Here is an 8465-nt window from a genome sequence, read left to right as displayed (position 1 = left end):
AAAATAGTGAAAACCCTAATCTGAGACACAGAACATAGATGAAATTGAACCTTCAAGGCGTCTTAGGAGCTCAGGAAGTATCTGAATGTAAGTACTTTCAGAAAAATAATTCATCTGTTCATGTAATCGATCTCAATCCATTAACCCCTGCCTAATTCTTAAAGAACTCAGGACGACGGGATAGACAACTATCATCTATTAGATATACTGATAGGATCATTGTTTCCTTGAAAGAAAGTTACCTCCAGGAATGTTTGACTAGTCTCAGACCAGCCTGCAGGGTGTAGTTCAAGAAAGGCTTCTAATCAGAGGTGATTATTTTTCCATAGATATACACCCACAGGCACAGTTAGAACTGACCTACATAATCAGTGTGATTCTTTTTTGGTCAATTAACATCACATGAACAACACAGATTTGAACTGTACAAGTCCACTTATATGCAGACTTCTTTCAATAAATATATTGCAAGTTTCTCTTGACATCTGTGACAATTTGCAAAAACATGCAGACAAACCATGTAGCCTAGAAATACCAAAAAAGAAAAAAGAAGCAAAGAAAAAGCTATTATTCTAAGGATAGAGTATATAATACACAACACAACAACAGAACACTGTGTTCCTCCAAAGCAGAATCAAACCTGTAAGTACAGAGAACAAACTAGTGGTTGCCAGAGGGGAGGGATGGGGAGGATGGGCAAAATGGGTGAAGGGGAGGGGAAGGTACAGATTTCCAGTTACGGAATGAATATGTCATGGGAATAAAAGGCACAGCATAAGGAATATACTCAGTGACATTATAATAAAGTATGGTGATGGATGGTGGCTACACTTGTGGTGAACACCGCCTCACATATAGACTTGCTGAATCGCTATGTTGTACACTCAAAGCTAATGTAACATTGTGTGTCACCTATACTCAGAAAACAACTTGGCAAAAAAAAGCATATGTTCCTTGAGTGTTTATGTTATTGGTGAGGCTTCAGTCAATAGGAAGCTGTTAGCAGTTAAGTTTTTGGGGCGTCCAAAGTTATACTTGGTTTTTGGGCTGCATGAGGGGTCAACGCCCCTGAGCCCCATGTTGTTCAAGGGTCAACTGTAGATTGTGAACATTATGGAAGTCTTTTGAAATTCTTCAAAACCTCTCCTTTTGATGGCTGTACCTTATTCCATTGAAAGGCAAGACAAGATTTATTCGACTCCTCCCTTATCTCTGAGTATTTGATATTTCGGTCTGCGTTATTCCATATAACGCTGCAAGGGACAGGGTCTGGAGAACATTACCATCACCTGGCTCACTCATGCAGGTTGGAAATGCAACAGTAGTGTGGATGGTAGCAAAGAATATCACAGAGCTGAGCAAGCTGCAATGGCTGCAGTGGGCAACAGACGCCACCTAGTACTTTCTACCTTGAGTTTTATGAGCTTGTCTGCTTTTTATTTGCAACGGAACTCTAATTCATCATTGTCTCTGGAACCCAGAAGCGCCTCTGATGGTGCATCCGCTGAGTTCCCGGCAGGAGCTTTGCTGACCAATAGCTGTAATTTATTATGCCAGGGATGGATGTAGATGTTTTACATATATTAGATTAATACCTCAAACAGTCTGCAAGATGTTGATGATTATTTCCATTTTACAGAGAAGAGAGCCAAAGCTCAGAGAGAGTAAGTCACTGCCCGATGCCATAACTAGTAAGTCATGCTGGTGTCCGTCTTGAGTCCGAACCCCTGTTCTTGGCCTCCATGATGTCCTGCTGGTGCTGCTGCTGGTTCAGGGTGGGGGCTCACGTGTCAAGTTACTGGTAGACTGAGTTTTGGGAGGACCTCCAGCCTCCCAGGGAGCCAACTGGAGAAACAAGTGTGTGTTGGCTGATTTACTACAAGTCACACTGAAGGATAGCTATGACCATACTAGTTCGGGGACAAATGGTGGTGGCTGGCCCGTGTTCTGGTTCTTCAATATGTCTCAAATCTGGCTGCATATTAGAGTCACTTGGGGAGCTTTAAAAAAATTCCACTGTATGGTCTACACAGAAGGATCCTGGTTTAATGGGTTTCAATGGGACTCAAACATCATTACCATTTACAAAGTCTTTAGGTGATTCCAAGGTTGAGAATGATGTTCTAAGGTCTTCTGAGGTTTGGGACTTTAATGGTGGATAAAAATACAAATGCGTCCTGTATAAAATGCTTTTAATAATGTAAATTAATTTTGCAACCTTAACAAGAGTCTTGGAAGGAAATCGCAGTGGCTAAAGATGTGATATTGGAGGTGGAAGTGGAGAAAATCTCTCTGGGACTCATGAATTTCTCCTTTCGTCTAGAATCTCCCTTAGCAATGAAGCCCACAGTCTGCCCAATTTGAAATCTTGTAAGTCATGAAATCACTGCCACCTAGTGTCACTGATTTTCTTTCTTTTTTTTTCTTTTTCCTTCCTTTCCTTCTTTACCTCTGTTCCTTCCCCTCTCCTTCCTTCCTCCTTTTGCTTTCTTCCCTCCCTCTCTCCTATTTTCCTTCCTTTCTTCTCTGAAAGTGAACTGATGTTTTAGCAAGGCTGGGAAAGTTAGCTCTGGCTCAGAGAGAGGGACAGCATAAGCTCATCATCTCAGATCTGTTGTCAGGGCTCCTGCTGGTGAGACTTTCATCTTCCCTAAGGGCACACCTACATTACTATCTATCATTCCTTCATCTTTTGGGGCTCACTTCCAGTTTGAATAAGGTAGCCCATGAGGAATTTCAGGATATTTTACATCACCCATTAATTTTTCAAGAAGAAAAATGGTGCTTAGCACATACTTCCAGAATGTGCCTGATTTTGTTTAGTGTTGACTTTTCCTTTACCTGTTGTTAATACAAACAGAGCAATCTTGTAGGGAGACATTAACATAAAATCTATGGCATTGTGGACAATGATTCACTTCTGGCTAAAGAGTGAGGGGGAAGGTGACTCTATTATTTGGGGGTTTTGACTTACTCTGTTCTTACTTCATTCCCCACTTCAAGTCTACCTGCTGGTCCTGTCAGCCCCACTTCCAATCCCTAATCAATCATTTCTCTTCATCTCAGCCATTATCATCTTTTGTGTGGCCAAAACAAAATGGTCACTTACCTATTCTCTTTGCATCTACTCATGTGTCCCAACAGATTCCTTACACAATAGCCAGAAATGGCATTACAAGTTGAAATCTAATCATGTTACTTCCGTATTAAAACCCACTGATGTCTTCCCTTATCATGACTGAGAAGGCTCCGTGGGATTTGACTCTGGCTTCCACTCTGATCTCATCTCTCACCACGAAGCTACACTGGCCTCCTCAGGGCCTTTGCACCTGCTGTCTCCTCTGTCTGGAATACTCTTCCCCTGAATCACACAGATGCCATCATGTCAATCTCAGTACCTCAGGGTAGATTTGATTTCCCAAATCCTTCTCTGTTATGTTTTACCTTCTTTTATTTCCTTCAAAGTACTTATCATCATCTGAAATTCAAATTTAAAATGGATCAACTTCTGTTTGCTGAATCAGGCACCTCCCCCGCACCCTGAATGCCATACCTAGACTCGGAAGAACCATGGCGGAGATCTCCATACCATCCATTCAACCACCTCCTTTGCTGTTCAGCAACCATTTTTTTCATATCAAGTGGGACATGGTTGAGAACCAAATGTGGATGTCCCTAGAGGGTGGCAGTATCCTGAGGCTGCGCAAGGGGAAGGGGATCACTGGACCTCATCGAACTTATCTTCCTTTTCTTCCCACTGCTTTCACAGCCAGCACCCAACTGCCTCACTCCTCTCCCCTCCAGTTTTGACATTGAGGGGTTAAGGGAGAATTGGAATCAGACACTGGTGTCTGATCTCTTCTCCCTATATCTTCCTCTCTCTCTCCAGGAAACAAACGTGAGAGATTTTTTTCCCTACATCTCTGTGCATATCATATCTTGAAGTCTCCCTATTTTTGGTTTATAATTAACTAGCCATTCAAACACACCAGTTGTCATTCTTAATATAACAAGGGAACCTAAGTGATGTAGATAACCATTTCACTTTTGAAAAATCTTGGCTTTCTAGGTCATGGTCAGGTGCACACTAGAAAACCTCAACATATCTGCTTTCCTGTTGTAGTGTTCATAATCCTTCCTTAGGTAAATCCATAGCTATAGCAGAATAGGGGAATTGGTCATGTGGAAAGAAATGCAAAAGGCTGAAGCATCCTTATGTTTTAAAAATATTAGCCCTACGCAGTATATGCATCCTTCTTAAAAACAGTTGGAATATTTATAAAAACTGGGACTTCTGGACTCACTACCTAGGTTTTCCACTTGTATCTCCAATTTTCTATCTCCTCATGTTTGCAATTAACTTCGGGAACAGTTGAAGGATAAAATTAAGGAAGAAGCTTAGAGTAATAAAGGTAAAGGTACAGAAAATAGGATGGAAGTAAAGAAAATAATTTGAGAAGTGGTCTACCAGATCCAATATCCCAGTAATGGTGGTTTCATAAAGAGAAAAAAATGGAAGAAGAGATTTTCAAACAAGTGACTTAAGAAGATTTTTCTAGAATTCTGGGACATGGAACTCCAGACTGAAATGACCCAGAGAGTACCAAGCATATAAAATGAAAATGAAGCAAAACAAAAAAAAGGACAGTAAAGCACATCTCATGAATTGCCAAGAAAGGATTCTAAAAGTTTCTTGAGGAAAACAAGTCCATATAGAAAGTTAGAAATTAGGAGATTTTGAGATTTCTCAACACCAGAAGATGCTAGAAATAATGGGGAGGTGTCTCCAACAATGGAAAAGCACAATTAGGTACTTCAAAAATACATTCTGCCAATTCAGAATATATATTTTTTTCTCAAGGATATATATGAGCCATCCCCCTCAAACTGATTCCATAATAAGTCTCAAGAAAATATTTAAAAATCTCAGAACTGACATCAGACCTTCATTTATTCAAATGAGAATATAATAACGATAATACTAATAATAAAAGAGAGAGAGTAGCCAATGGCAAACATGATAACTAAACACATCCCATACACTTCCACTTCTGGCCATGAAGAAATAAGAGAGAACTGTTCAATTTGATGGGTTCTCCACTGTAGGTAAAAAATATTCTTTAAAAAAATTATTTTTATTATTTTTATTTTTTTATTACGTTATGTTAATCACCATACATTACATCATTAGTTTTTGATGTAGTGTCCCATGATTCATTGTTTGGGAATAACACCCAGTGCTCCATTCAATACATAACCTCTTTAATACCCATCACCAGGCTAACCCATGCCCCCACCCCTCTCCCCTCTAGAACCCTCAGTTTGCTTCTCAGAGTCCATAGTCTCTCATGGTTCATCTCCCCCTCTGATTTCCCCCCCTTCATTTTTCCCTTCCTACTAGCTTCTTCTTCTTCTTCTTTTTTTTTTTTTTAACATATAATCTATTATTTGTTTCAGAGGTACAGGTCTATGATTCAAGAATCTTACACAATTCACAGCACTCACCATAACACATACCCTCCCCAATGTCTATCACCCAGCCACCCTAGGCCTCCCACACCCACCACTCCAGCAACCCTCAGTTTGTTTCCTGAGATTAAGAATTCCTCTTATCAGTGAGATCATATGACACATGTCTTTCTCTTATTGATTTATTTTGCTCAGCATAACACCCTCCAGTTCCAACCACGTCGTTGCAAATGGCAAGATCTCATTCCTTTTGATGGCTGCATAAATATTCCATTGTATATATATACCACCTCTTCTTTATCCATTCATCTGTCAATGGACATCTTGGCTCTTTCCACAGTTTGGCTATTGTGGACATTGCTGCTATAAACATCAGGGTGCACGTACCCCTTCGGATCCCTACATTTGTATCTTTGGGGTAAATACCCAGTAGTGCAATTGCTGGATCGTAGGGTAGCTCTATTTTCAACTGTTTGAGGAACCTCCATACTGTTTTCCAGAGTGGCTGCACCAGCTTGCATTCCCACCAACAGTGTAGGAGGGTTCCCCTTTCTCCGCATCCCCGCCAACATCTGTCGTTTCCTGACTTGTTCATTTTAGCCATTCTGACGGGTGTGAGGTGGTATCTCATTGAGGTTTTGATTTGGATTTCCCTGATGCCGAGCGATGTTGAGCACTTTTTCATCTGTCTGTTGGCCATTTGGATGTCTTCTTTGGAAAAATGTCTGTTCATGTCTTCTGCCCATTTCTTGATTGGATGATTTGTTCTTTGGGTGTTGAGTTTGGTAAGTTCTTTATAGATTTTGGATACAGAAACAGTCAACAAAACCAAAAGACAACTGACAGAATGGGAGAAGATATTTGCAAATGATATATCAGATAAAGGGTAAAAAACATTCTTATGTGATGATCATCCTTATGTTCTCTATTTATGAGTTTCTCTCTAATGTTTTTTTCTTTTTAATCTGCATTAGAGTATTTCTTGTATGTCATTAATTTGATTTTCGGTGATGCTTATTCTGTTCCTTGCTTTTTCTAATTAACTCCTTCCAAAAAAGATGTGGGTTTGGTTGATAATTTCTTATATTTTCAATCTCTTTCTTCTGTTGTTTTATAACTTATCTTTAGGATGTTATTTTATTGAATCAATGTTATTTTTAAGTTGTTTATAGCAGAAATCAACTGTGAAAATTAAGTTGTATTTTCTTCTAAGTTAATCTCTTTATTTGTCCTTATATGTTGTGTGTGTGCATGTGTGCATATTTTAACTATGTTATATTAGTATATTAAAATATGTGACATGGTTTTTCTTTCTGTTATTTATAATTAGAGGGGTTGATCCCAACATCTTATTTTCTTACAAATATAAAAAATGCATGACTATTTGACCCTCTTCCCACTTTACCTGAGACTAGATTTTTATTCTTTTTCACAAGTACAATTTAAGGATATTTTGTGTTCTACCTACTTTCATATAGTTCAAGGGCATGAGTCTGGGAGAAGGAAAGCTCACAAATTAGTCCACTGGTAGAAGGCATGAGATCTCAAGTCAGCAATAGTTATGCGCTGGTGGTAAGTAACCAAGTGTGAGCATCCTGTGTGCTACTTCCCCTCATCCTGTTCCCACTGGTCAACTCAAAGGGGGGCAGGTGGTGCTTGGAGATGAAGTGGGTTGTATTACAGTACAGGAGCCCTGAGTTTAGGAAACCAAATCTTTTATAATGGGCAAGTAGGCATGTCTGCCCTTGGCTCTGAAGGAAGGTGCTATTTCTGTCTTACAAGACTATCCACTATTAGAAAATACTTAAAAACGTGGCCTGCTCAAGGGGCAGTCAGTGACCTGCTTCCAAAATATGCAGAAACACAAGAGCCTCATGGGAAATTATCTCCCAGCAGTGCATTGAATAAAAAGATCTTCGAGGATCCATGACTAGTATATCAAACTCTAGCTATCAATTCCCTGACAGACTGCAAGAAACCAGTTCAGAAATATGAGCATTTGTATAGAATCATCCTGGCAATGTCTTATGCTGATACATAACCAGATGTCAGCACAGAGGCACACTTGAATCCTCAATAAACAGTAGTTACAAAAATGGAGAATTAAGAAAATTCTATATTTTAAGTGACAAGGACAACTTATTTAACTGGAGAAAGTTGATGGATATGAATATTTCCTCCATTTTATTCTTACTATATTTGTATATATTTTAATTTTTCTCCTAACAAGCATTGCTTATTTTTATAAATAACCAGCTAAATAAATAAGCACTATTTTAAACAATATATTTAAATAAATAAGGAAGCTCCATGTATGTGGTGGCTTTATCATGAAAATTTGTTTTAGGCAGAGGCCTGCAAGAAATAGTGTATAGAGAAGCTCTGACCTTAGACAAGCCACCTACCTTTATGACTTTTTTTTTATAACATATAACTTTTTATGTGCTTTGTTTTTACTTCTATTAAACTTAGAACTTGAACTAAGTGATTTTTTAAAAAGATTTTATTTATTAATTTTGGTGGGGGGGGCAGAAGGAGAGGGAGAGAGAGAATCTCAAGCAGACTCTCAGATGAGTGCAGAGCCCAATATGGGGCTCCATCCCATGACCCTGAGATCATGACCTCAGCCGAAATCAAGAGTTGGATGCTCAACTGACTGAACCACCCAGGCGCCCCAAACTAAGTGATTTTAATGATCTCTTTCTTTATGATTTTTTTTTTTTAAATTCTAGATCTCCAGAAGAGGAATTAGCTTCTATATTAGGCATGACTCTTAGGCTGTAAGAATCGTAACACCAAACTTTTAATGTTAGGAGTTCTGTTGGTTTTTCTCAAGTATTTTTTTAATAATTTTTTATTGTTATGTTAATCACCATACATTACATCATTAGTTTTTGATGTAGTGTTCCATGATTCATTGTTTGTGCATAACACCCAGTGCTCCACGCAGAATGTGCCCTCTTTAATACCCATCACCAGGCTAACCCAACCCCCCC

This window comes from Callorhinus ursinus, unplaced genomic scaffold, assembly GCF_003265705.2.
Source record: "Callorhinus ursinus isolate GAN/ISIS: 27379988/994484 unplaced genomic scaffold, GSC_fseal_2.0 scaffold36, whole genome shotgun sequence".
Taxonomy (NCBI): Eukaryota; Metazoa; Chordata; class Mammalia; order Carnivora; family Otariidae; genus Callorhinus; species Callorhinus ursinus.
The sequence above is the reverse complement of the archived record's forward strand: the minus strand, read 5'-3'. Positions refer to the sequence as shown.